Here is an 8233-nt window from a genome sequence, read left to right as displayed (position 1 = left end):
TTTTCCCACGAATAATGAGAAGTACCGAAGCACGGGAAAATGTATGCTAGCAGCTCTAGTGCAAGGCACTCCTCTCTCCTCTCCTACAGCAATAGTATCTATGAAAGCCTCCAAGTCCCGTGGACGAGGTTCATGAATATCCCCAACATAAGGTAATTTGCAAACATTGCAAAAATCCTGAAGTGATATGCGCTGGGGAATATCATATAACTTGAACTCAACCATAGGAGGACTCTTCCTTGGATAGAAATTAAAGCTTTGCACGAAAATATTAGTGAGGAGGAGGTATTGCGGACACTTATCTTCAAAGAAGGCGGTAAGGCCTGCGTTCTCCACCAAGTAGTAAAAGTCCTCATAAAGTCCGGCGGCGCGTAAGAACACATCGCTTGGCCACTCGCACACTCGAACTTCTGCAACTCGGGGGACCGGATACTTGGGTTTCTTCTTCTCATTTTCATCATCCTTGGGGTCACGGCTTGAAGAGCCTCTTAAGAACCTCCTCATCTTTTCCCTTTTCTATCTCTGAAAATTTCTGAAATTTTTAGTGACTCTAAGGGAAAGTGAACAAGGCTCAACGAAACTCATAGCAACTACTCTGACAAGTGCCTAGAGGCCATATCACGCATCAAAACTACTTGGGACCAGCTAAAATTAGCATGCAAAGCTCAAGAACATGGTCACCAAGGCAGCAAAAATACGCAACGAATAAGGCACTAGAGCAAAAACTAATTGGACCAATGGAGGAGTCACATACCAAGGAGCAATTTCCCCAAAACAGTTTGGTGAATGGGGCTTTGCACAAGGAGATCGAAAATCGCAGCAAGAAGAGCAAGAACACGGGTTTGAGCTGCGAAACGTTTTTTCTGGAGGTATGAGAAGGAGATGGGAGCTGGAATAAGTGGAGGGGGGACACGTGGGCCCCACAAACCTGGTAGGCGCGGCCAGGGGGGTGCCCGCGCCTCCAAGGCTTGTGGCCCACTGGTGCATCCCCCTGACTAGCTCTCCGTCTCAGAATTTTTCAAAAATTCCAGAAAAAATCATACTTGATTTTCACGGCATTCGGAGAACTTTTATTTTCGGGACATTTTTCTACGGGACGCAAAAGCAGAAAACAGGAAAAACTAAAGCTAAATCTATCATTTTTCTTCTAAGCAACCGAAGGTGAAAGCTTGGAACAGAGGGTTGTGACTCCTCGATTCATTCATCCCATGGTCATCGAAAGAAATCCGTCAATGAGGTTGATCAAGTCTCCTTGACAAACTTTTTCGAATCGCATAAAAAGGAACGGAGAATTTTCGAAAGTCACTAGGTTACCTCAATGGGGATGTGCATATCCCCAACAAGCAAATCATACTTCATCTTAACAGTAGGTATAGGGCATTCGAAGCTTCCAATAAGAATTGATGAAGTTCTTTCAATAGCATTGATGTAATGTACTCGATATTGTTTCTTTGGAAAGTGCACCGTATGCTCATTACCGTTGACATGGAAAGTGACATTGCCTTTGTTGCAATCAATAACAACCCCTGCAGTGTTTAAAAAGGGTATTCCAAGGATGACCGCCATGGCATCATCCTCGGGAATATCCAGAATAACAAAGTCTGTTAAGATAGTGACGTTAGCAACCAAAACAGGCACATCCTTGCAAATGTCGATAGGGAAAGCAGTTGATTTGTCGGCCATTTGCAGAGAGATTTCAGTGGGTGTCAACTTATCCAGTTCAAGTCTACGATAAAGAGAGAGAGGCATAACACTAACACCGGCTCCAAGGTCACATAAAGCAGTTCTAACATAGTTTCCTTTAATGGAGCACGGTATAGTGGGCACTCCGGGATCACCTAGTTTCTTAGGAGTTCCACCCTTGAAGGTATAATTAGCGAGCATGGTGCAAATCTCAACCTCAGGTATCCTCCTCTTATTAGTAACAATGTCCTTCATGTACTTAGCATACATAGACATTTTGAGCATATCTGTCAAGCGCATTTGCAGAAAGACAGGTCTAATCATTTCAACAGATCGCTCAAAATCCTCATCATCCTTTTTCTTGGATGGTTTGGGAGGAAAGGACATGGGTTTCTGAACCTATGCTTCCCTTTCTTTACCATGCTTCCTAGCAATGAAGTTGTTCTTATCATATCTCTTATTCTTAGGTTGTGGGTTATCAAGATCAACAGGTTCAATATCCACATCCTTATCATTGCTAGGTTGAGCATCAACGTGAACATCACTATCGTTATTATCATTAGGCTCATGTTCATCACCAGATTGTGTTTCGGCATCAGAAACAGAGACATCGTTTGGATTCTTGGGTGTAACAGCAACATGGTTGCTAGCGTGCAGGTTCCTATCATCTTTCTTCTTCTTCCTAGGATGACTAGGTGCATCAGTGCTAACTCCTTGAGAATCTTGTTCAATTCTCTTAGGATGACCCTCACGATACAAAGGTTCTTGGGTCATTCTACCGCCTCTAGTGACGACTCTGACAGAATTGTCATTCAACTCATTGAGCAAGTCATTTTGAGCCTTAAGTACTTGTTCTACTTGAGTAGTAACCATAGAGGCATGTTTACTCAAGAGTTTAAGATCATTGACGTTTCTATCCACACAAGCACTTAAATGACTAAGCATGCGAGCATTATGTTCCAATTGTCTGCTAACATAATCACTGAAACTTTGTTGTTTGGCAACAAAGTTATCAAATTCATCCAGGCATAAGCTAGCAGGTTTATCAAAAGTAATATCACTCTCATTGAATCTACGAAGAGAATTTACCTCTACTACCTGTGTCGGGTTATCAAGACCATGGATCTCTTTGATATCTGGTAGATTTTTAACATCTTCAGATTTAATGCCTTTCTCTTTCATAGATTTCTTAGCTTCTTGCATATCTTCAGTACTGAGGAATAGGATACTTCTTTTCTTAGGGGTTGGCCTCGGAGGTGGTTCAGGAATAGTCCAAGCATTCTCATTGCACAAGATATTATTCAATAGGATCTCAGCTTGTTTCACAGTTCGTTCCCTAAAAACACAACCGGCACAACTATCTAGGTGGTCCTTAGAAGCATCAGTTAGTCCATTATAGAAGATATCAAGTATTTCGTTCTTCTCAAGAGGGTGATCAGGCAAAGCATTCAGTAGCTGGACGAGCCTCCCCCAACCTTGTGGGAGACTCTCTTCCTCAACTTGCGCAAAGTCGTATGTTTCCTACAAGGCATCTTGCTTCTTATGGGCAGGGAAATATTTTTCAGAGAAGTAGTAGATCATATCCTGGGGGCTACGCACACAACCAGGAGCAAGAGAAGTGAACCAAGTCTTAGCATCATCCTTTAGCAAGAAAGGAAACAGCTTAAGGATATAGTAGTGGCGGATCTTTTCCTCACTCGTGAATAGGGTCGCTATATCGTGCAGTTTGGTAAGATGTGCTACAACCGTTTCAGACTCATAACCGTGAAAAGGATCAGATTCAACCAGAGTGATTAACTCAGGGTCGACAGAGAATTCATAATCCTTATCGGTCACAAAGATAGGCGAAGTAGCAAACTTCGGGTTGTATTTCATCCTAGCGTTCAAAGAATTTTCTTTCCACTTACGCAGTAACTTCTCAACATCATAGCTATCCTTACAAGCAAGAAAGTCCTCAGCTATCTCTCCCTCCGTAACATAACCGTCAGCCATATCAGGCAATTCATATCTACGAGAGCTAGTTCTAACAGGTGAAATAGCAAGTTCTACTTCAATAATCTCAGCAGTTTCAGAAGTATCATCACATCTAGCAGCAACTCCAGCAATTTGTGCATCAAGGAATGCACCTAGTGGCAAAGCAGTATCAAGCAAAGCATCATCACAAGCATCATGGACAACATAAGTAACATCATCAAGCACAGGCGACATATCAAAATTTCTAGCAGGAGGTGGTGTTGCAAACTTACTCATAACTGAAGGTGAATCAAGTGCAGAGCTAGATTGTAGTTCCTTACCTGTCCTCGTAGTTGAGGGCAAGACTTTAGTTTTCGGATCTCTCAGATTCCTCATAGTGATCAGCAGACGTAAATCCCAAGTGACTCAGAGAATAGTGCTATGCCTCCCCGGCAACGACGCCAGAAAATAGTCTTGATAACCCACAAGTATAGGGGATCGCAACAGTTTTCGAGGGTAGAGTATTGAACCCAAATTTGTTGATTCGACACAAGGGGAAGCCAAAGAATATTCTCAAGTATTAGCAGTTGAGTTGTCAATTCAACCACACCTGAAAGACTTAGTATCTACAGCAAAGTATCGGTAGCAAAGTATCGGTGGCAGAGTATCGGTAGCAACAGTAGCAACCGTAATAGTAGCAGCAGTGGCAATAGTAGCGATAGAGTAACAGTAGCATCAGTGACAGCAGTAGCAACATAGTAACAGTAGCAAGGACCAGTAGGAAAAGACTCGTAGGCATTGGATCGGTGATGGATAATTATGCCGGATGATATTCATCATGCAAGAGTTATAACACAGAGAGATATGTAACTAGCTCCAGTTTGTCAATGTAATGTAGGCATGTATTCCGTATGTAGTCATACGTGCTTAGGGAAAAGAACTTGCATGACATCTATTGTCCATCCCTCCCGTGGCAACGGGGTCCTAATGGAAACTATGGGATATTAAGGTTCTCCTTTAAATAGAGAACCGGAACAATGCATTAGCACTTAGTGAATACATGAACTCCTCATACTATGGTCATCTCCGGGAGTGGTTCCGGCTATTGTCACTCCGAGGTTGCCGGGTCAATCTGAGAACTTTTATTTCTGCGCAAAAACAACACCATGGCAATTCTGCTGAAAACAACGTTAGTCCGGGTTAGTTCCATTCAAATCATGCAAATTAGAGTCCAAAACAAGGGCAAAAGAGTTTGGAAAAGTAGATACGACGGAGACGTATCATCCTCACATTGTAAAAGCATAGGGGATGGTTCAAGTCGCCATTATATTCACACATCAAACCATCTCGACGGCTTAAGAGCAGAATTCTCCATTCTACCCAACAGCGGATCAGATCAATCCCGGTAAGACCATTGGTGGTAAGGGCCTTCAACTTTGCAAACATAGGGACAAATGTGGCTTCCTCTTCTTTACTTATCTTTTTCGGCAGCTTGAAATCCATAGGTAGGCAATCTTCCCCGAAGCCTCGTAGAGGGTTCTCATCGGATGGAGAGGTGTCTTGGTAGTAGAACCAAGTCTTCGCCCAGCCTTTGGGATGACTGGGCAATGTAACGGCCGGAAATCCGCATTCACGACGCCGTTGAATATTGACTCCACCAAGCTCTAGGCTAGGCCCGTTGGCAAACTCTGTCTGGCGGTTCAGATAGAAAAACTTCCGGAACAACAATACAGTGGGCTCTATTTGCAGATAAGCCCCACAAAATACCTGGAACTGACAAAGGTTGCTGGTGGAATTTGGCCCCAGGTCTTGGGGATGAAGGTTGAAGAAGTGCAAGGCGTCTCTAAAAAATTTCGAGCCGTGCGGCTTGAAGCCTCGCTCTAGGTGATCAGCAAAGACGACTACTTCCCCTTCGGCGGGTTGGGGGATTGTCTCCCCAAAGGCGGTCCGCCACCCAATGATCTCCTTGGGATCAAGATTACCCATTTTAACAAATTTATCAAGATAAGCATCGTTGACCTCCGTTGGCAGCCAGTTACATTTCGAGATGGTACCCATAACTACAAAAATAAAGAGATGGGTGGGTTGTCAGGATCTACGGAATGGTAACTCGCCGGCTAAATGATCAGGAACGTATTTGCAAGGATGTTGTAACTCGTTGTAACAAAAGGAGGCGGGTTGAGGCTCTAAAAGGCTTCCTTAAGAATATTTATTTGGGACAAACATGTTTCCAACACCAAGAGATAACTTACGGATCTACGGGTAGTTCTGACTGAGAAAATAATGCTGGCAAAGAATCAGGTGCTAAGAACACAAGAACACTACGAAAAACAGTGTGTAAATCTATGAGCAATGGAGGAGGAATACTACTTGCTGGGGGAAAACAATGGAACTACCGCGGTTATCGCCATGTGGAAGGATCTACAACGATGTAGCCAGATGGATTAAAATCTAAGGGGGGACGGCATTCATGGGGTCCCGGTGGTGCCCTAAAATAAAAATATGGAGGGGTTCCAGATCTATCCCTAATGAAGGGGGAGGACTTACCTGAAGGAGGAAGAAGACGCCGGAAGAAGGTTGTGGAGGTTCCGCGATGGCGACCGCACCCCTTATTGGCCTGGGAAACGGCTGGACCACGGTGACCTGCGACGGAGCTTCGGTGATGGCGAGGTGGTCGAGACGCGAGCCTAAGGAAGACGATGCAGCCGAAAAGATAGAATGGGGGTAGGTGGCGATGCCTTCCCATTTTCCCCGTGGATATTTAAAGGCCTAGGGCGAGAACGAAACGGCAGGCGTGGGAATCGAGGCGACAAATTGAAAACCGAAAATGATGATGCCTAGATTTTCAGGATGACAGGATAAAGACGAAAAAGATCCGTTGGAAAGTGACGTCACCAGAATCCCGGGAATAGTGGAGAAGATGATGTCACCAACAAATGACTTGGCGACTCAAGCAAATTGAGAAAGCTAGCGGCTTGTCCCTCATTTAAAAAAAAGGAGAGACGGAGGTAATACGAGTCACCAAGGATAAGCATAAAGGTTTGTTGGCGTGAATAAATTCAAGTCAAACTGGGGCCTAATGTTGGGTATATTACCTGCGGTATGACTCGCCCTATTGGGCCGGGTCGGGAATTCGGCGACTCATACATATATGGTCGGTGCAAGCCCTGGCGCAGGCTTGAGGCGTGTAGAGAGATTGTCGTCAGAAAGCCGCCAGGGCCCATGAGCCAGATGGCGGTTCGTAATTGATGAAGAAGATAAGTCGCCAAGAAGGTTTCCTGGCTTGGTAAACACGGCGACTTAGAGATATGGAAGGCCATGATTTGTAATGTGGCCAGGACTTTGTAATCCCTAGAGCTCGACCTGTATATAAAGGCAAGCCTCTAGGGTAGATAGATCAAGTTAGAAATCATCAAGAGCTAGGTCAGGCGAGTTACGCCCTCCTTGTGATCGTATCCACCATCAATATACACAAAGTAGGACGCAGGCTTTTACCTCCACGGGAGGGGCCAAACCTGGGTAAATCTGAGTCTCGCTTCCGCTCACCCCCTTTGAGTCGCCACCAAGGTGTGATGGCTCCTTCACTAAGTCCTTTCACTAGGACATCTGCCGTGACAAAACCACGACAACGGGGGAAGGCCAAAACCAAGCTAGCAAAAACTAGGTGGGTGGAGGACGCGATATTGGATTGGCTGATGGAAGAACCTGGACTTGGTCCAACAGCACTCCATGGGAAGCTTTTTCAAAAGTACAAGATAGAAGTTCCTTACATGAGAATTTTCAATGCTAGGGAAAGGGCTCTTGACAAAACTAATGGTCAATGGAATGACAGTTTTCAGCTGCTTTACACTTTCAAAGCTGAAGTGGATATGGCTAGTCTAGGGAGTGTTGTAGAGATTAACAAGCATACAGTTCCATTCAAAATAAAAGGGGAGTCATTTGAGAAGGAGTGCTTCAGAAGGGCTTTTGTTTGTTTCAAGGCTTGTTGGCACGGGTTTCTAGATGGTTGCAGACCCTATTTGGCCGTAGATGCTACACATTTGACTGAAAGATGGAGAGGACAGCTAGTAGCAGCTTCTACAGTTGATGGACACAACTGGCTATTCCCGGTTGCATTTGGTGTGGTCGAGGCGGAGTCCGAGGAAAGTTGGGTCTGGTTTCTGCAACAGTTGCGCAACATTATAGGCACACACCCAGGTTTAGCTATACACACAGATGCTTGCAAGGGTTTAGAGAGTGCAGTAGAAATTGTATTCCCTGGAGTGGAGCATAGGGAATGTATGTGACACCTAGCGTAGTATTTCAAAAAGAAGTTCAAAGGTATAGTTTATGATGAGAACTCATGGCCAGCATCATACACATGCAGCAAAAGGAAGCATGAACACCATTTGAGAGTGTTGTATGCTGAAAATCCTCTTGTGAAGCAGTACATGGATGCACATCATGGCAAGGTGTGGTCAAGAAGCAAATTCAACGAAATCTGCAAAGTAGATTATGTGAGCAATAACCTTGCAGAATGCTTCAATTCAAAGTTCAGGTCAGTGGAAGGGCTTTTGTTGTGGCAAGCATTTGACAAGATGAGGCAGATGATCATGAT

This window comes from Hordeum vulgare, chromosome 3H (assembly GCF_904849725.1).
Source record: "Hordeum vulgare subsp. vulgare chromosome 3H, MorexV3_pseudomolecules_assembly, whole genome shotgun sequence".
In the NCBI taxonomy this organism is placed as follows: Eukaryota; Viridiplantae; Streptophyta; class Magnoliopsida; order Poales; family Poaceae; genus Hordeum; species Hordeum vulgare.
This window is presented reverse-complemented; position numbering follows the sequence as displayed.